Raw genomic sequence first — 19670 nt, 5'->3', positions numbered from 1 at the left:
GCTCAAGCTACGATCTGTGAAGATAGGTTTCCAAAACCAGTAATCGATCGAGGATTCGTGGAATTCAGCCGGGAATTGCATTGGAAACCTTAAAAGCTAAAGCCAGCCACTCATACGTGCAGTGAAAATGTTGGAAACAGTGAGGCAGAGAAGAGAGACAGTGAAAGGCAGATGCTGACGTCGGGATCGGTAAAAGTGGTTTCTCGAACCGCGTGTTTTTGGGTTGGGGTTGTAAATTAGTTTTGTTTTGTTTTTTTTTTTTTTTTCTTTTCTATTTTTGAATTCTTGGTTGCAATCTGGTGCCACGCAGCAGGGCGGTAGCGCCGCCCATCCTGGTCGGAATGCGGCGCAGGCGCTGCATGGCCGATTGTCCTCCTCTGCTTCGGCTTCGCCGTCGTCATCTTCTTCGGCCGCGTCGGCTCCTCATCTAGGGTTTGATGCAATTCAACAGCAGCAGCAGCAACAACAACATCAACGGCAACAGCAAGAGCGGCAGCAGCAGCTTGCATTTATACAGGTCGGTGTTTGCTTGAGTGGCTTGATTGTTGTGCGTCTTCGGGTGACTACTGGGTAATTTGAGAAAGCTGTTTCTCTCTCGGATTGCATTTTGGGATGAGTTTTTTGATAATTTTGTGTACTGGATTAGTGGCTCTGGAATCTGGATCGAACAATTAATAGTTGGCTTTCGTTTGGCCATTTTGAATTTTCCTGGTATAGCATTGGGAGAGCTACTCTCTACTGATACAGCTGGGCGTCCGTAACTCGCAATAAATTCCGCCAACTTTTAAAGTAAATTATGTACTTCGATTGGTCAAAACGAGCCAGTTTGACTCTTAACTCTTCAATAAAACAATTAGCGGATTTTGTCCACAGCGGCTCAATAGCAGCTTGGACCGAGTACCCAGTTCCGTAAATAACACTGTTCACTGATACCATTGCCTCTTTCTCAATTGGGATTACTTTGACGTCTTGAGTTGGGCCAATTCGCTTGGATTTTCTTGTTTATAGATTCTCAGAGTTTGGTTGAGTTCAATGTCGATGGGTTTGGTGCAATCTCTTCTTTGGGGGAAAATTGATTGGAAACTTTCTGCATGATGGGAGTGGGGAGCTTATTTAATAAACATGTTTCTTTTGTTGCCCTGCTTCTGAATTTTCAATTTCTTTTTTCTTTCGGTCCAACTGTTTTTATGGTACACTTTCCCTTTGCAGTTCTGGTAGAAGGCAGTGTATATGCATGTTATTTTCCATCTTTTTGAACTTAGGTGCCTTCAGTTTGCCGAAACTGGTTATTCTTTTGTATGGCTAATTTCCAGTAGTTGGCTGTTCCTCATTTTTGCTATCATGCCTTCGTCTTTGGATTTTTTTTTTCACGCATTCGAGCTGGTTCATGGGATGATTCTGATGATTTGGCCTGTTTTTTATGGGGACGAAAAGTTTCAGTTCTATTTTTTGTTTGCAAATGAAACATTCCACTTGGTCTCTTCTGCTCTTTTGCAAATTATACATTGAACTTGGTCTCTTCTTCTGCTGATGACATTTTGTGTGAAGATCGGAATAGCTTTTTTCATGTAATCGTGCCACAGTTATAGTTTTTTTCAATGCGTATTGCAGCCAACTTGCAATTAAACGGGAATTTGATAAGAAGTGAGCTTTTCTTTATAGTTCCTTTACGTTTGTATTCTGTAACAGATCTTTAAGTGCTGGTCCTATTTATCTTTGTAGCAGTGATTGTCTTCTCCATATCCCTTCTGAACTCTGCATCATGTTCAATTTGTTATAGGTACTATATGAATGGATATTGTTGCTTGATAAATGTTTTGATTTATTTGGTGCTTGTTCATCTAGTCATTGCAACAGCTTAGAAAACGTGAAGGAGATGAAGCCCTCCTAGCATATCAAGCTGCTGGTATCCATGGTGATGGAGTCATGGGTGGCAGCAACTTTCCTTCATCTTCTGGTTCCTTGCTCTTGCCTCAACAGTCTAGGAACTTCATTGATTTGTCTCAACAACATGGAGCCTCTCAAACTTGTGAAGAGAGCCAGAATAAGGGTCAGGGCCCGGTACAGCACATTCAGAATCCAATGCATCAAGCTTATGTTCAATATGCTTTGCAGGCTGCACAGGAAAAGTTGATTCTTGAAAATATGCAGCCACAACAAGAAGGTAAAATGGTAATGGCTGGTCCACCAACTGGGAAAGATCAGGATATGCGGACAGGAAATATTAAAATGCAAGACCTCATTGCTATTAAGGCAGCTAACCAGGTTCAGGCTTCTGCATCCAAGAAGTCGATTGAACATGTGCATGGTGAGAGGCAGGTGGGGCAGGGTTCACAGCAAACCTCTGACCAAAGGGGTGAGTCGAAGCCTCTCCCCCAAGGGCCATCGGTTGGGCAGTTAATGTCACCAAACATAATAAAGCCTGTTCATGTACCACAGACTCAGCCAAGCATTCAAAACATTGCAAACAACCAATTCACGGTGGCCCAGTTGCACGCTATGCAGGCATGGGCTGTGGAAAACAAAATTGATCTGTCTAAGCCCACCAACGCCCATCTGATAGCTCAACTCCTTCCGATTTGGCAATCTAAAATGGCTGGGCTTCAGAACCCAAATGAAAGCAATGCAGGTGCTCCATCTTCACAGCAGCAAACATCAAAGCAACACATCATGTCTTCTCCACCTATTGTTGCTGAGAGTTCTGCCCATGGGAACTCATCACGTGATGTATCTGGCCAATCTGTCTCTTTGAAGCCAAGGCAGATGATTCCATCTAGTGCTTTATCAAATTCTGCAACTGCTGTGATGGGTAATGCTAATAACATCCAGATGCAACAGCTTGGTGTTCACAACAGGCAGAACCAGCTGTTTAAACAGCAGATTGAATTTGGAAATGGGATGCCCCCAATGCACCCACCTCAGCAATCTGTGAACAAGAGTCAGGGTTTGGATAATCCACCTCATACAAAGAGTACCTCTACTAGCCCAGAAACTTTGCAGATGCAGTACTTCAGGCAGTTGCCACAGTTGAACCGATCCTCTCCACAATCTGTAATATCCTCTAATGACGGTGGAGTGGAAACTCACTTCCCACATCATGATGGTGCTCACCAGATACCACAACAGCGTCTTGGGTTTACTAAACAGCAACTGCATGTCCTTAAAGCACAAATACTAGCATTCAGGCGACTGAAGGTATGCAAAGTTTTGTTGTTTCTTCGTGGTTGTTTTACTGTATGTTATTTAGTTCCTTGGTTTCTTTACTTCACAGCGTGGGGAAGGCAATCTTCCGCAAGAAGTTCTTCAAGCTATTGCTCCTCCACCCCTTGAGTCGCAGCTGCAGCAGGTATTTGTTCCCTCCCAAGGGACAACTAACCATGACAGATCTCCTGCGACTAATGGCAACGAACATGCAAGACCTTTGCAGTCCAATAACAAGGTTGCACCTTTAAGCAGAGGACAGTCTCTATCAAAAGAGGAATGCAGTACTGGAGAAGAGAAAGCAACTACATCAGCAGGTCACGTTCAAGGAGTGACAGCTATTATGAAGGAGCCTATGCAGATGGGATCTGTTGGAAAGGAAGATCTGCAAGGTACATCATTAGCTGTTAAACCTGTGCAGGAAGTTGAGCCTGGTCCTTTGAATATTGCTGCTAAAAGTGATCTCACGGCAGATGAAAGAAACGGTGTTCCCCCTCAGGTTGCTTTATTAGATGCAAGCCAAATTAAAAAACCGGTTCAAGCAAGCATGGGACCCCAGCCAAAAGATGTTGGCCCTGCAAGAAAGTATGATGGACCGCTCTTTGATTTTCCTTTCATTACTAGGAAACATGACTCTCTTGGCTCAGCAGTGGGTGTTAACAATGTGAGTAATTTAATTCTGGCATACGATGTGAAGGATCTGCTTTTTGAGGAAGGCTTAGAGGTGCTTAACAAGAAAAGGACAGAGAATCTCAACAAGATTAGTGATTTGTTAGCTGTGAATCTAGAGAGGAAGAGGATCATGCCCGATCTTGTTTTGAGGCTGCAAATTGAAGAAAGGAAACTTAGACTTTTAGATGTTCAAGCACGGGTGAGAGATGGGGTTGACCAACAACAGCAGGAGATAATGGCAATGTCTGACAGGCTGTATAGGAAGTTTGTTCGACTATGTGAACGTCAGCGCATGGAGCTTGGTAGACAAGTGCAGCTATCTCAGAAGATGATGAGAGAGAAGCAACTAAAATCCATTTTTCAATGGCGTAAGAAGTTTCTTGAGGCTCATTGGGCCATCCGTGATGCAAGGACAGCCCGCAACAGGGGAGTTGCCAAATATCATGAGAGAATGCTCAGGGAATTTTCGAAGAGAAAGGATGATGATCGAAATAAAAGGATGGAGGCATTGAAGAATAATGATGTTGACAGGTATCGTGAAATGTTGCTGGAGCAGCAGACCAGCATCCCGGGTGATACTGCTCAGAGATATGCTGTCCTCTCATCATTTCTTTCTCAGACAGAAGAATATCTTTATAAACTTGGAGGAAAGATTACAGCTACTAAGAATCAGCAAGAGGCGGAGGAGGCAGCTGCACGAGCTCAGGCATGCAAGTTTTATGACATTTTGTATCTTTTCTTCTCTGCCTGTTTATTCCCATTACATTTATTATACTATATGCTTTGGTTTTACTGTAATCATATTTCTTTTCTTTTTTGGATGAATGCTCACTATACACTTCCTCCCCCATCACCTTTGCCCCTCGCTGTCTCTCTCAAGCAGGGTCTTTCGGAGGAAGAAGTTAAGAATGCAGCAGCTTGTGCTGGAGAAGAAGTGGTGATAAGGAACCAGTTCTCTGAAATGAATGCACCTAAGGACGGTTCTTCTGTTAACAAGTAAGTTTGTCACAAACCAGTTCCCAAATCTCTATTGTCCATGATATAGCCTGTTTCATAAAAGGAGGAGGGGGGGGGGGGGGGGGGGGGACCAATCAGAACCTATTATTAGAACTTTCATTAGTTCCATATCATTACTTTTCTTAATAGTGGATTGGTGAACTTCTATGGATTGTAGAAAACTTCTAGTATTACCATAAGGATGAAACCTGAGGCTGCTAGAATTTTGGGGCCAATTTTGCGAAGAATGACTGAAAGAAAGGGGGGGGGGGGAGGCAAGGGAATCAGATAACTTTTTTTTTTTTTTGTTAGGGATGGTATTAAGATTACCTTGATCAAAGCCAAATTGTCAGACTTTCCTACTTATTATGTCTTTGTCTTCAAAGCCCCGGTCATGGTTCGGAAGGATTGAAAAACATAGAAGGGAATTTCTATGGAAACCGTCAATCATGTTAAGAAAGCGTCATTTGATTAAAACATAAAATTGTCTCATTCCATTAAAAGGAGGGGGGGAGGGGGTTTAGAAATTGGTTATGTGAGAAAGAAACATAAAATTGTGTTAGAGAAATGTTATGAATGTTTGGTGACAAAAACAAGGAGTTGTAACACTGAATAAAGTAAAAAATGTGGAATGATGAGGAATGGTTGGGTTTGAAGGTGAGAGAGTAAACTTTCAATGCACTAAAAAAGTAATTAGAAGATTATTGCTTCAATTGGTATCTTAAATTTGACGTGGGGAGAGTGATAGAATAAGACTAGGAAAATTTGGCAGAAGATATGGATACCAATCATGGAACAAGAACTTGCCGAGATCTCAGGTAATATCTTGTGTTTTTGAAATATCGAGACAAGATGCTAAGCGAAATGAGAAGGTTGCATTGTCTCGCCGAGATCTCGGTGGGAAACCTTGATATACAAACACTTATTTATGCCAGAAACCAGGATAGACAGTTAGTTATGCTAGAAATCAGGGCAGACTCTTATTTATGCCTAATACCATTTAAGTAAATCTTTGTTAAAAACATTAACTTAAGATATTATTCATAAATAAGCAAATATCCTCCTATTTGAATCCAATAAAAATAGTTAAAAAATAAAATTCTATAAGGATAAAAAGTTAACCCCCCCAGTTCAAGAACAAAAAACTGGATTTTTGGCGGTAGGTGCAATTTTCAAATTATAAATGCTGGGGTTTTTCTTAAATCTAAAAATTCCATAAATCTTAATATGGTAAAACATTGCTAAAAACCAAAAGTGCGGTAAAATATTTTTGTTTTGATGTCTAAAAAAAATATTTTCATTCAAAACGATTTGATAGCGGTCGCACACGCCAAGTAAGGTTTGACTGAAACATAACTCCATCAATATAAATCAGATTTAAGAAATATTGGATTTGTTAGCCAACAGACGCCCAGTCAACAAGAGAGAGAGAAGAAAAGAGATGGGAGAGAAGAGGGGACCATCTAGAGATCAATAGCAGTCCCCCATTGGCTGTATTTATAATCAAAAGATTACAAAGTAAAGGACTCCTCCTTATAGAAGGAATTAGAGATAGACTACATTTATAGACTTAAAGACTAAATAACCTAGACACACTAGGAAACTAACTAGAAATAACAAATCACTATAGAGGGAAAACTCTCCCTATTGTGTTACAATGAATTGTACCCCACAGTACAATAATGTGACAAATTAACACTCCCCCTCAAGCTTGGAACAACCTCTCCTGAAAGTAGGACCAAACAGTGGTTTGGTGAACATATCACTGAGCTGAATAACAGAAAGAACAAATGGAGTCGTGATCAACTTTTTCATAACATCTCTTACAAAATGACAATCAACTTTGATGTGGTTGGTCCTCTCAGGAAACACTGGATTGTTTGTAATATAAATAGCAGCCTGATTATCACAAAACATCTTTATAGGTTGAGTAACTAGAAATCCCAACTCTTGAATCAATGGTTTTAACCATATTAACTCAGCTGTGGTATGAGCCATAGCTCGATATTCAGCCTCAACACTAGACTTAGCCACAACTATTTGGGGAGAATACTGGTGATACCATTATGATCTTTCCTGTTGCTATTGGGCTTCAGGTTGCTCCATCACTTCAGGTGTTACACTTGATTGGAGAATGGAATTTAGTGCTTGTTATTAGGTGGCTGAACCAGGGTAGAGAGTTGCATAGCAATACTCTCACCTGATCAGGGTAAATTCCTTCTCCTAGCCAGGAACATCTCACTCCAATTGAGCATGAGATTGAGCAACACCTTAGCAGATGAGATAGCTGGGGTGGGTGGTGGGGAACATCTTTATATAGTGTAGTTTGGCAATTATGTAGCATTTCATCAATGTTCTTGTGATGCAGACCCTAGCCTTCTCAAATTGAAGAAGCCACCCTAAGCCTGGGGTTTTAGTAGGAGCCTTAGTTTAGTTATTTCAGTTCTATACTTAGTTTTTATTTTGTGTTTTTAATTGAACCGGTTTAAATTGGTTGCACCCAATTGGTTCAATTGGTCTAATTTAAGTGAAGTGCTCCTATTGGCTAAGAGGTTCTTATATCCTATTGGCTAGTAGGGAATCTTCTTTTATTTCAAGTAGTTTAAGTTGTTTTAAGTCATTAGGGTCAATTGAGTCCTTTTATACCTTTTAAATTGTTTTAAATCACTTAATTGTACCTCTCCACGATTTTGGATGGAGATTAGAGTTGTAATAGTTTTAGGAATTAGGCCTTTGGCCTCCTATTTAATAAGAGATTGTGGGAGAGGCTCCCCCACCCAATTATGTTTTAAAAAATTCGCGCTTTTTCTGTTGGCCTTTGCTGCTGCTGCTTCTCTCTTCAGAGACATGTCTTGTGAGTTATATCAAGACCCCTTGTGAGTCATATCAAGGGTGAGGGCTGGTGGATTCCGGCGACTCCTTGCATCTTGTAGATCGGGAGGTCCTTTTTCTTCTACAAGCTGATTCTACTTGCTGTTTTCAGATCCCCTGCAAAACAAGTAAGTCATTTATTTTTCCTGCAACTACCTTGCTGTTTCTCACCTTCTAACCTAGACCTACACTCTCCCACTCGATTATCATAAACCCTAATTATTCTTAAACCAGTCCAGCCTTCATCCTTCATCAGTTTACATCCAAAATTTAACCACAGATCCCTTACTACCCCCCGCCCCAACTCGACCTAACCTGCAGCCTCAACTGTCTATAAAAAACCCTAATCCCCTCACTCACATAAAACAAAAAAAAACCTTAAACTTCAGAAACTATACTTCCAGCCATCCATTCCCCTTCAAACTTCAGTCAAGTCTTTCCCTCACTGTTTGGGAAACTCGATCCCAAGTCCAGCCCCAAAATACCACTCTAAACCCTAATTCAGCGTAGATTCTAAAGCCCAAAACCCGAAACCCTAACCCTAGAATTTCAGAATTTTAATTTTCTGTTTAAACCTAAAACCTATATCATTAGCTTCCTATTGACCTGCACATCATTACTAAATAAAACCCTAGCTCAAATTCCTAGTCCTAACCCTAATTCTGCCCATTTGAAACAGCAGCCTTGTTAGGTGATCTTATTCTCCTGGCTCCTAGTGGGACTTCTCCTACCTAGGACTACATCATCTTGTTATTGTTCTACATGTAATAATATAATACTAGTATAAAAAGGGCGTACCTAGTGCATGAGGCTCCCGCCACTGTGGGGTCTGGGAGAGTCATATTATACGAGTATGTTTTCATTTAATTGATTGTATTTTCATTCTCAACCAAAGAAAGTCTGTGATTGACTTAAAAGAATGCATGACACTTCCTTACATGTCTTGGACATGTCCACATTTGTTGTTTTGGACTTACGTGTTGCCACTGCTGGAAAAATCTTATCTCAGATGCCATGCATTAACATGATCCTAATTTAATTTTCCTTTTGTCATTCATTGTGTTTTTGTTTTATTTTATCTTGAGTGACTACCGCCATGAATATAATAAATCAAAATATTTTAAACATGTTTGTTTGCCCTTATTTTCGTTTACAATTTCCTTGCTTTTCAGCGTATGTAGTGTAAATGTTAGGCCTTCTTCACACAGGTGGTATCCATGGAGAAACAATGTGGGAACCATATGTAATCCCTTACTGACTAAGGGTAAGGGAAAGCTTGGAGTGGGCCCCATGGATCTCCCTTTGGAGTCCTGATCATTAAAGCATCTCCTTGAATCACACGCATTTAGCTATCTTCGGTATGGTCAATGAGTTACTTCTCCGTTGCAGTGTATTTGTCCCACTTACATATTTACCTCATTGTGAGTTGTGATCAAGGTAGCCAACCGTTTAGGTGGGCGACCATGAGTTGTTTTACTTATGAATTTTGTGGTTGGCGATGCAGTGTCCTAGTTATCACCCTATAAGAGCCAGTTAATCCCCTCGTCATCTGAGACTGAACAGGCAGGTACTGATGCAAAACAACAACAACCATAACCTTATCCCAACTAAATGGGGTCGGCTACATGGATCCAGAAGAGGCTATGACAATAGTAGAAAAAAGAAGTATAAAGGAGTAAAAGGAAGTAAAAAGGAAAATAAGTAAAGAAAGAAGTAAAAGCAGTTGTCAAAACAACATCCCAGGAACATCCCTACAAGGGGTCGGGTACACAGGTCCTTGTCCTCCAAACAACTCTATCCGCGGTCATACTATGATTGAGCCTTACCACATGCGTATCCTTTCTTACCACTTCTCCAATAGTCATTTTAGGCCTGCCCCTACCTTTTTTAGCTTCGTCAAACTGAATCTTGTCACTCCTTCTTATTGGAGCATCCATGGGTCTCCGTTGTACATGACTATACCACCTCAAGCTGTTCTCACGGAGTTTGTCATGGATTGGTGCAACGCCCAATTTGGTTCTAATAGAATCATTTCTTATTTTATCTCCCCTGGTCTTGCCGCACATCCTCCTCAACATCCTCATCTCCGTTACACTCATCTTATCTATATTACACTTCTTAACTGCCCAACATTTTACCCCACATGTTATAGCCAGTCTTATTACTGTCCTGTAGAATTTTCCCTTAAGCTTAACAGGCTTGCTGTCACACCCCTATCCCGACAAGGGATAAAATACAATATCAGGGTATGATTGGGGTGACACGCGTCATCCCACCTCACCGCCAGATCTCGATGCAACGCCAACTCACTACCATAAACCAATATTACAATACAATAATATCGGGTGCGAAAGACAAAGGTATATTACATTTCCAACGATCATAAAATAAGCGGAAGCGTTCCATGTGAGTTACCTCATGTTCACACGGCTAAGCGATACATAAATAGTTTGGATGGATATCCCGAATGACCATAGCATAACTACCCCAAAACAAGTATAATAATAAATATTTATACAAGGCACGTGGCCCAAAAAAAAAAAGAAGGGAACAAGTCCCAAGTATCAATACAGCCCGTAGGGCACAATCATCACGGGCAACCATCGCCACGATCCTCGCCACGGCTCGGCTCCACAAGAATCATCCGCATCAAAATCTAAAAAGAATGTGTACACGGGGTTAGCTCCACCGAGCTAGTGAGAGAGAAAAGGGGATGCACAATCACACAATCACAAATAGTCCATGGCATGCTATTATTAATTCATTTACCACCTAACACACAATGCTAAGTCAACGGGTATATGCTACATCGCAATAACTCGGGAAGACATTGTGATCCTTCCATTCTCACCACAATGCAACCTCAATTATTACTACGGAGCCCGCCGGTCGTAGTCATCACCACCCGCAGGCACCCGATAACCATTACTACCCCGCCTGGCCTCTAACTCTCCACAGAAGAGAAGCGCCTGCTACCCAACACCTAAACCCCTGTTGGTAAGGGTCGTAGCATAGGGAACTCGAGCCTAACCACGTATATACTACATGAATCCTATCGTGTTGAGAGGTACATCCGGGTGTGTCAACGTCCCATTCCATCTAACACCCGGTACCAAGACAACACGGCGCATACAAAAAGAATGAGATGCAATATATAATTCCACGTATACGGGGTTCCGGTGCTAGTACTTCCTAAGACCGTAACCCAACACAAATCCATATCATCCAAATCATCATCATCGAATAAGAATAAATGCAAATATGCAATCATGCTTGAATGATAATGTCACAATATAATTCATAAATGCATGAATAAGCAATAGTAAACAAGCTCAAACAAACCCAAACCCACTCACCAATTACTTCAAATGGAATTTGTATAAGCGCAACGATTCCCGCCAAAATCACCCCATTGCACATATGTTGGCACCTATGGAAGTGAATAAGAGCGCGAGAGAGCGTAGGGGAGGCCTCATAGAGAAACCCCACCGTTTACATAAGTTATAAGCCTTAAAAACTGCATCGGAGGCAACGCCGACTCAAGAGGCTGCCTCCGACCTCGCCTCCCGACCTTCCCCGCAGCTCGGGGACACATCGGGAGGCAAACATCGGACTCACGCAGCCTTGCCTCCGATGCAACCCAAGTGTGATTTCAAGGTCTTTAAAAGCCCAGGGGTTGTCCCATTTGGTTCTCTAAGCCTCAAGGGACAAGGGAGGGGTGTCTGGAGTCTATTTGGGTCTTAAAACACCCAACATTCAAAGATTTAAGGGGTTTAAAGGATCAAAAGCTCAAAATCCAGATTTGGGGTTTTCTTTGGTGGTCAAGCTTTAGAATCAAATAGATTTAGCAAGAGGTCAAAAGAGGTCTTTACAGTGGTTGTAATGAAATGGGATAGCATCCTACAAGGGAAACTACACATGGCTCGAGCTAACCCTTTGGGTTTCAAAAAGAAATCCCCATCTTGGGGGCTGCAACCAACGAACCACCCAAGCTCAAACGAGCAAGGGGGAAGAGAGAAAAATGGGGAAAAGGGCACTTGCTTACTTGGTTTGAGGTACACACGAGGTGCCCTTTAAAGCTCCAAACCCAAGAAGCCTGCTTCCTTCTTCTTCTTCCTTCCTTCTCCTCCTTCTCCTCCTCTCTCTTCAAAGCTCTCCTCTCCTTTCACGATTAGGTTAGGAAAGAGAAAGAAAAAAGAAAGACTAAGGAATAGTCTTACCCTCTCTCTCATATAGAAAATCACTTTTAATGGCCTCGTTTGGATAAGGCCTCATAAGCGTAGGCTAGGTCTGCTTGGATAGGGTCAAACAACCATCCACCCTTACACAAGCTCTAAAAATCCTAACTCTGGCCCCAAGGCCCACATAAGGTCAAGTTAATAAAAAGGGGTAAGGGTAGGGTCAAACACGGCAGACACCAATAAGACCTTAGCCACAGGGTCTCACCCACAAGGGTCCTTGTCGGATTGATGCGGGGTCGGAGGCAACCAAGAACCTCGCCTCCGATGCGAGTAGGAAGGTGGTTCCCACCATAAGAGGTCGTGGCCTTTGACCACACTTCGAGGGCTTTGAGAGGGCGTAAGCACACAATAAAATTTGGTCAACTACTTACCCCGACACGCCAAGGGGCAACCTCCACGGTCCCGACTAGTTTCCACAGCAACCTCGTACTACGGTCAATATAGCTTGAGCCACCACCAGCGAGAACAACTCACCGCATAAGCGGCAATGATAACTACACGTCACGAGGAAGAATTAATAATTAATTATACTTCGGGGCGCGGGTATAACATTCTCCCCACCTTACAAGAAATTTCGTCCCCGAAATTTGAGGTAGCTAGGTCTCAGGATAAGGGCTGCTGGATAACAACATCCCAAGTCACCCACATCTTAAACTAAGTCAAAGGTCGGGTCAAGAAGAGGCAGCTTTGCTACATGTCACAAAGTCGTTCCATAATTCTCTTTTCCTTACAGGTCACATTACCACAGGGTGTGGTTCACAATAACCCTAGAAAACAGGTTCCAACTACTAAGTTAAGTCTCAAGGAACAAAGGTTCCCTAGATCTTCCAGATCGGCGATACCACTCTAGCCTTCAAGATTCTCGTCATTCTCGGTTACAGGATTTAACCTGTCCACACCCAACATAGGGTTTACATTCTAAGGCTTTCACATCCGGTTGTCTCATTACCTAACCCAACTTTAGAATGATTTGGAATATTGATGGAATCTCCTATTGTTCACTCCCAAGACGGAGGGAACGATTTGTGATCCATTACCCCATTCATATCCGTCGCCGGAGAAGGTTTTTACATCCTTCGCTTTTAGCTTTCACAACCTTTAAACCTACAAATACGCTTATCCCACAAGGAAGAGTCCACATCGGCCTCTTTCGAGAACCAATAACCCTTTAATAGTTTTGGTCCAAGTCAACTCTTCAAGCAGTCTCAATAAATTAACCTACTCGGTCATTAAATTCATTATTCATTACCCTAAGGTTTGTCAACCAAGGTCGTGGCTCCAACTAGTTTCACAAAGAAGGTCGAGGTAAGTCATACTTATAGTACCGTAGAATCACTCTAGTCACACAAGTCCAAGGTTCTAAGGGATATCTATATATATATTTATCACACCAATATGTAGGCATAGATTCAATAATTACATTCAAATTCCTATGGACATATCTGTCATCTAGGTCAATCCACCGTAACAAGAAGTTCTCGTGCACGGTTCGCTAAGTCCTTTCTTCGAAAGTCGAATCACGTGTAGGACTTTCTCTGAGTCTAAACAAGGTTTGGATGGACCAAGTAAAGTCCAAATAGAGTCATCACTAGCTGAGGTATTATGAGCGACTTCCAAATACACGCGACCTTCATGGCTTACTCAAATAAACAGTCCAAACCAGCCTATTACTTTCCTTTCCTAGTACCTACCCACGTGTTTAGATTCTACGCACTCCCCTTAGGGGTCTCTACCCGCATAGATTTAGGGTTTCCTATCCATAAGGTTTGAGTCCTTACATTCATAGGTTTATGGATCTTCATCCTCAAGGGTAACTCTTCTCCTTTTAGGTAAGAGAGGAGTCACAGCGTTACCAATGCCTCGCTAGTTCTTATTAGCTGGCCCACGGTACAAGTCCTAACCTCTTTCAATTTAAAGGTATTAACTAGACTTAAGTGGTCCCCACAAATGGGTCACACAACAAGGGTGGTCGATCTAGGGTATAGGCACACGATCATCATATATAGGTGCGGTCAAAAGGTCTCCAAAATAGGCTCAAAATCTTAAAAGAAATCGGGCGACTCACAAGCGACGCCAAGATTCCGGGCGCGTTCGTGACTCCTCCGTGAAAATAGGTAGAGCGGATTAACGGGCGGATGTGGAATGCAAATCCGTTCATTCGTCCGGTCTCGAAGTCTCAAAGGCGAGAGAGTTGAAGTCAAACGGATCTACGAATGGATGCGCTGAGCGCTGATCTGCTTCGCTGATCCGCACGCTTTAAAATGATAATTTCGAAGTTTTTGCGGAGCGGATTCACAACAAGCGGATCCGCTTCGCTCGCTTGTTCGTAGAATTTTAACAAAACAGAGCCACGAGTTTTAAAAAGCATTTTTGGCTCCAAAGAAAAGGACATAACCACAGGGAGAAAAGCTCTACAGGACTTTCGCTCAAGCTCCCCTTAGGTGGTTTTCTGTAATCTTAAGCCTCAAGGTTCAACTCTTACTTGTTCATGATATGACTTTCTTCTCATTCCTACTTTCTCTTTCTGGATTTGGGATGAATCATCTCAAGTCATGATCATGTCTTGATTTTGCTTGTAATCCCACGGCCATATACACCAAATTCATATCAAACCGATTGGTCAACTAGGTTTTTAGGTGTAAATCAAGCCCTATTTGATCGATGACACTAAGTTGTTGGATCCTCGTTTGATTATCGCATCTTTATAAATTTTCAAGTCTTTGCAAGCATTTTAGAGATTGTGCTATGTTTGTCATGTCTAGTTGAATTTACTAGGATTATGTTCAGTGTTTTGGTCATGGTAAAGTCCTCAATTCACAATATTTTGGGAAAACTCTCCAAGTTCAAATCTAATTCTTTTACATGCCATAAAATCTCATGTAAAAATTATCACATTGTCTTATCTTCAAACATATTTTCAGATACATGATTGTTGATAAAAATCCTTAGAATCTTTCCACTCTTCCTCAAATAAATAATTTTGCCTCTTGTTGAGGTATTTTCATCCAAAGAACTTGCTTGGTTGGCATTGGTTGGAATCTAAAGTAGCCAAAAGTACATGTTGTTCACATTGATCTCATTATTCACATCCACATTAGGAATGTCACATGAATTTACATGCATTGATCTTATTCATTTCTCTTTACTCCAAACATCTTCCTATAGTTATCATGTCTCATTTCCCTTACATGCTCTTGTCACAATACCATTTCCACATCTTGTATACATTTCACTTCCGTATTTTTATTTGTCAAGCATAAAGCTTAAGTTACCGAGGTAAGATATGCCACAAGAGGGGCGAGGAAAACATCAAATAGAGGTAATAAAAGCCTAACATAGGGTCAGGTTCATCAAGACAGGCAAGAAAACCCTTTCGGCCAAGGCGGTTTTAGGTGTGGTTTCGAGGTTGCAACCACAGTAAATCCGAGCTTTTGCGTAATCAAATTTTGTTCTCGTAAATTCATGGATTCTCACGATTTCACAAAATCAATCCACTAGTGAAACCGCACGGCCCAAAAATTAAAATTTTAAAACCCGTGACTTAGAGGTTTATTTTCCTCCTTCAAAACACAACTCTAAAGCTCCGGAGAAACCCCAACTCGCGACCATACTTGCTCTCTCCTCACCCTCGTGGATTTTAGTGCTCCAAATTACTCCTCAACAACATCCAATCGCATTCGGTAAGATCTTTCTCTCTCCCATTGATTTCTCTCAAGGAGAAACCCCAAAATCGATTTCAGGTTTATAAAACTTGGGGTTTTTGTTTCCTTTTGCTTGTAGGTTACTCACAACCTAATCTTAACCATTTTCTCATCATAAGCAACCTATACAAGGGCTTGCATACAATCTTGGCATCTAACTCAAGGATTTAGGTCGATTTTGGAAAAACCAAAACCTACTCGAATTTTCCTCTTCTCTTTTGCTATGTATGAATCGGTCTTACTAGATAGGGCTTAGTTTACATCCTTTGAGTTGTCACAAGCCAACTTTTACTTATTTCTCAAAATTCAAACTTCCAATCACAAAATCTGAAATTTTTTTTTCAAGCCCAAGGTATGCCTCCACGATCAAACAAGTCTACTTCTTGTTTGAACTTACTACTTGATAAAATATCATGTCCTGGCATAATATGACCATGAATCTTCATTATTTATCATGTCATTCACATAATGGCCACGCCTTCCCTTTTTCCCAACTTCTTAGATCACAATTGATACAATCAGAATTTTCTAGCCTAAGAATCCTCAGCCAGTAATTCAATTTGCTTGAAGGAAAATCAAGGGCTAGGTTTTCAACTTCACAACCTTACATTGATCATCTACTTAGCCTTAGCATTCAAGGTACTAATTTGCTATCAATCTTAGCTTTTGGCCAGTTAAAATAATCAACGGGCTCCAAGAACATGGCGTCGTGCGTTGAATAAGTTGCACCAACCGGCCCTGATCCACTATGGTTTCAAAAGATAGAGGACCAAGAGCTTTACCAAGACTACTTCCGCTTAAAAAATAGTGGAAGGGCGGGATGTAGTGTTGATGATCTCAAAGCTTACATGGGGGGCGTAGATTCGAGGCATCAGGGCGGACCAACATTCTCAACCTTCCCGAACCATACTACTCAAACTCATTCGCCATTTCTACGCAAATCGATACCGAGAACCCGAGCACACAAAACTATCGGGTTGTTTCATGTGTCGGTGGGGTTCCTATAGCCTTCATCGCAAAGACACGGTTGGCCGGGCGTTATCAACGTGTCCACTGGAGGAGCAAGGACCTCATTGCTCACTTAAGGAATCCCTATACCTTAACGCGTGGAGGTATCGACATTCTCGACGACCATCAGTGCGGCTGAACTCGCTGAGCGTGGATGGCTTCGATGAGGTCACGAAGCAACTCTCCAATCGTACTGCGCCAGAGGGTATTGAGAGAGGGGTAGATGACATCGACACTTTCGTCGCGCGGGCGGTGGTGCAAATGTCTAGCTCGGCTTTCTCTCAACAATTAAAGTTATCCCGGATCGGTTCTTCTAGTTCTTGTCTTAGATGAACAACTGGGACTTTTAGAATTGGTAGGCTTATATATTTAATCGAGATGAACAGAATCAAATGTTTTGAGTTGGAACAGATGAGATCTCTGCATTTGAGTTGAGAAAGACACACATTACGCCGAAGTAGAGAATCAAACAATCACGGTGTTTAGATAAGTATCTTTTGATTGAGCAGATAGAATCATATGTCTTTGTTGAATAGATGAAATCATTAATGTTAAAATAGGAAGGATATGATTGCCTCCCAAGAAAATTTGGAACAATTTGATATTTGTAATTAATCTTATATGTATCTCTATGTATTTACTTAATTCTTTCTCTGCTTAATTCATTGTTGATAATTGTGGCGTATTATAATTGATTCATTATTATTTATGAATTTTAACATATAGTCGCTTCATCTACGACCTACTTAAGACTCAAACCAAGCAATTACATAGTCAGAACTTTAATGTACTTATGGTTCAAGTCCTAAGTTCCATGTTATCTATTATCTTCTAAGTCCTTGTTTCACCACAATCAGTCTTCTCCTATGTCTCCACACAATCATTTATGTTCTCAAGATTTTTAATTTAGAACCTAATCAGGAGAGTAAATCAAGAGTCCGCAAGATCGCGTGTCAGCAGAGCATCACGGGCTCGATACCATGTTTCACACCCTATCCCGACAAGGGATAAAATACAATATCGTGGTATGATTGGGGTACACGCGTCATCCCACCTCACCGCCAGGATCTCGATGCAGCTGCCAACTCAAATATAAACCAATATTACAATACAATAATATCAGTGCGAAAGACAAAGGTATATTACATTTCCAACGATCATAAAATAAGCGAAGCGCGATGAGTTACCTCATGTTCACACGGCTAAGCGATACATAAATAGTTTGATGGATATCCCGAATGACCATACAAGATAACTACCCCAAAACAAGTATAATAATAAATATTTATACAAGGCACGCGCCCCAAAAAAAAAAAGAAGGGAACAAGTCCTAAGTATCAATACACCCGTAGTAACAATCATCACGGGCAACCATCGCCACGATCCTCGCCACGGCCTCTCGGCTCCACAAGAATCATCTCGCATCAAAATCTAAAAAGAATGTGTACACGGGGTTAGCTCCACCGAGCTAGCGAGAGAGAAAAGGGGATGACAATCACACAATCACAAATAGTCCACGACGCTATTATTAATTCATTTACCACCTAACACACAATGCTAAGTCAACGGGTATACGCTACTCAATAACCTGGAAGACATCGCGATCCTTCCATTCTCACCACAACGCAACCTCAATTATTACTACGGAGCCCGCGCCGGCCGTAGTCATCACCACCCGCAGGCGACTCGATAACCATTACTACCCCGGCCTGGCCTCTCTAACTCTCCACAGCAAGAGTGCTCGCTACCCAACACCTAAACCCCTGTTGGTAAGTGGTCGTAGCATAGGGAACCGAGCCTAACCACGATATACTACATGATCCTATCGTGTTGAGAGGTACATCCGGGCGTGTCAACGTCCCCATTCCATCTAACACCGGTACCAAAGACAACACGGCGCATACAGAAGAATGAGATGCAATATATAATTCCATCGTATACGGGGTTCCGGCCGATTTCCCGCACCGTAACCCAACACAAATCCATATCATCCAAATCATCATCATCGAATAAGAATAAATGCAAATATGCAATCATGCTGAATGATAATGTCACAATATAATTCATAAATGCATGAATAAGCAATAGTAAACAAGCTCAAAGTCACCCAAACCCACTCACCAATTACTTCAAATGGAATTTGTATAAAGCGCAACGATTCCCGCTCAAAATCACCCCATCGCACATATGTTGCACCTATGGAAGCAATAAGAGCGAGAGAGCGTAGGGAGGCCTCATGAGAAACCCCACCGCTTACATAAGTTATAAGCCTTAAAAACTGCATCGAGGCAACGCCGACTCAAGCAGTCGCCGCCTCCGACCTTGCCTCCGACCTTCCCTGCAAGCTCAGACACATCGGAGGCAAACATCGACTCACGCAGCTTGCCTCCGATGCAACCTAAGTGTGATTTCAAGGTCTTTAAAGCCCAGTGGTTGTCCCATTTGGTTCTCTAAGCCTCGCGGACAAGGGAGGGGTGTCTTGAGTCTATTCGGGGTCTTAAAACACCCAACATTCAAAGATTTAAGGGGTTTAAAGGATCAAAAGCTCAAAATCCAGATTTGGGGTTTTCTGGTCAGCTTTAGAATCAAATAGATTCAGCAAGAGGTCAAATAGAGGTCTTTACAGGTTGTAAATGAAATGGGATAGCATCCTACAAGGGGAAACTACACACGGCTCGAGCTAACCCTTCGGGGTTTCCAAAAAGAAATCCCCATCTCTGGGGCGCAACCAACGAACCACCCAAGCTCAAACGAGCAAGGGGGAAGAGAGAAAAATGGGGGAAAAGGGCACTCGCTTACCCGGTTTGAGGTACACACGAGGTGCCCTCTTTAAAGCTCCAAACCCAAAGCCAAGCTTCCTTCTTCTTCTTCCCTTCCTTCTCCTCCTTCTCCTCCTCTCTTCAAAGCTCTCCTCTCCTTTCACGATTAGGTTAGGAAAGAGAAAGAAAAAAAGAAAGACTAAGGAATAGTCTTACCCTCT

At 41.9% G+C, this 19670-nt stretch overlaps 1 pseudogene; it reads left to right on the top strand.

The window, feature by feature from the left end:
- The first annotated feature begins 262 nt into the window (after positions 1-262).
- LOC122663978 overlaps positions 263-19670 on the top strand; it is a 38515-nt pseudogene continuing 19107 nt past the window's right edge.

The sequence above is a fragment of the Telopea speciosissima genome, chromosome 1 (assembly GCF_018873765.1).
Source record: "Telopea speciosissima isolate NSW1024214 ecotype Mountain lineage chromosome 1, Tspe_v1, whole genome shotgun sequence".
NCBI classification, from domain to species: Eukaryota; Viridiplantae; Streptophyta; class Magnoliopsida; order Proteales; family Proteaceae; genus Telopea; species Telopea speciosissima.
Note: the sequence above shows the minus strand (reverse complement) of the source record. Positions and strands in the feature narration are given on the sequence as shown.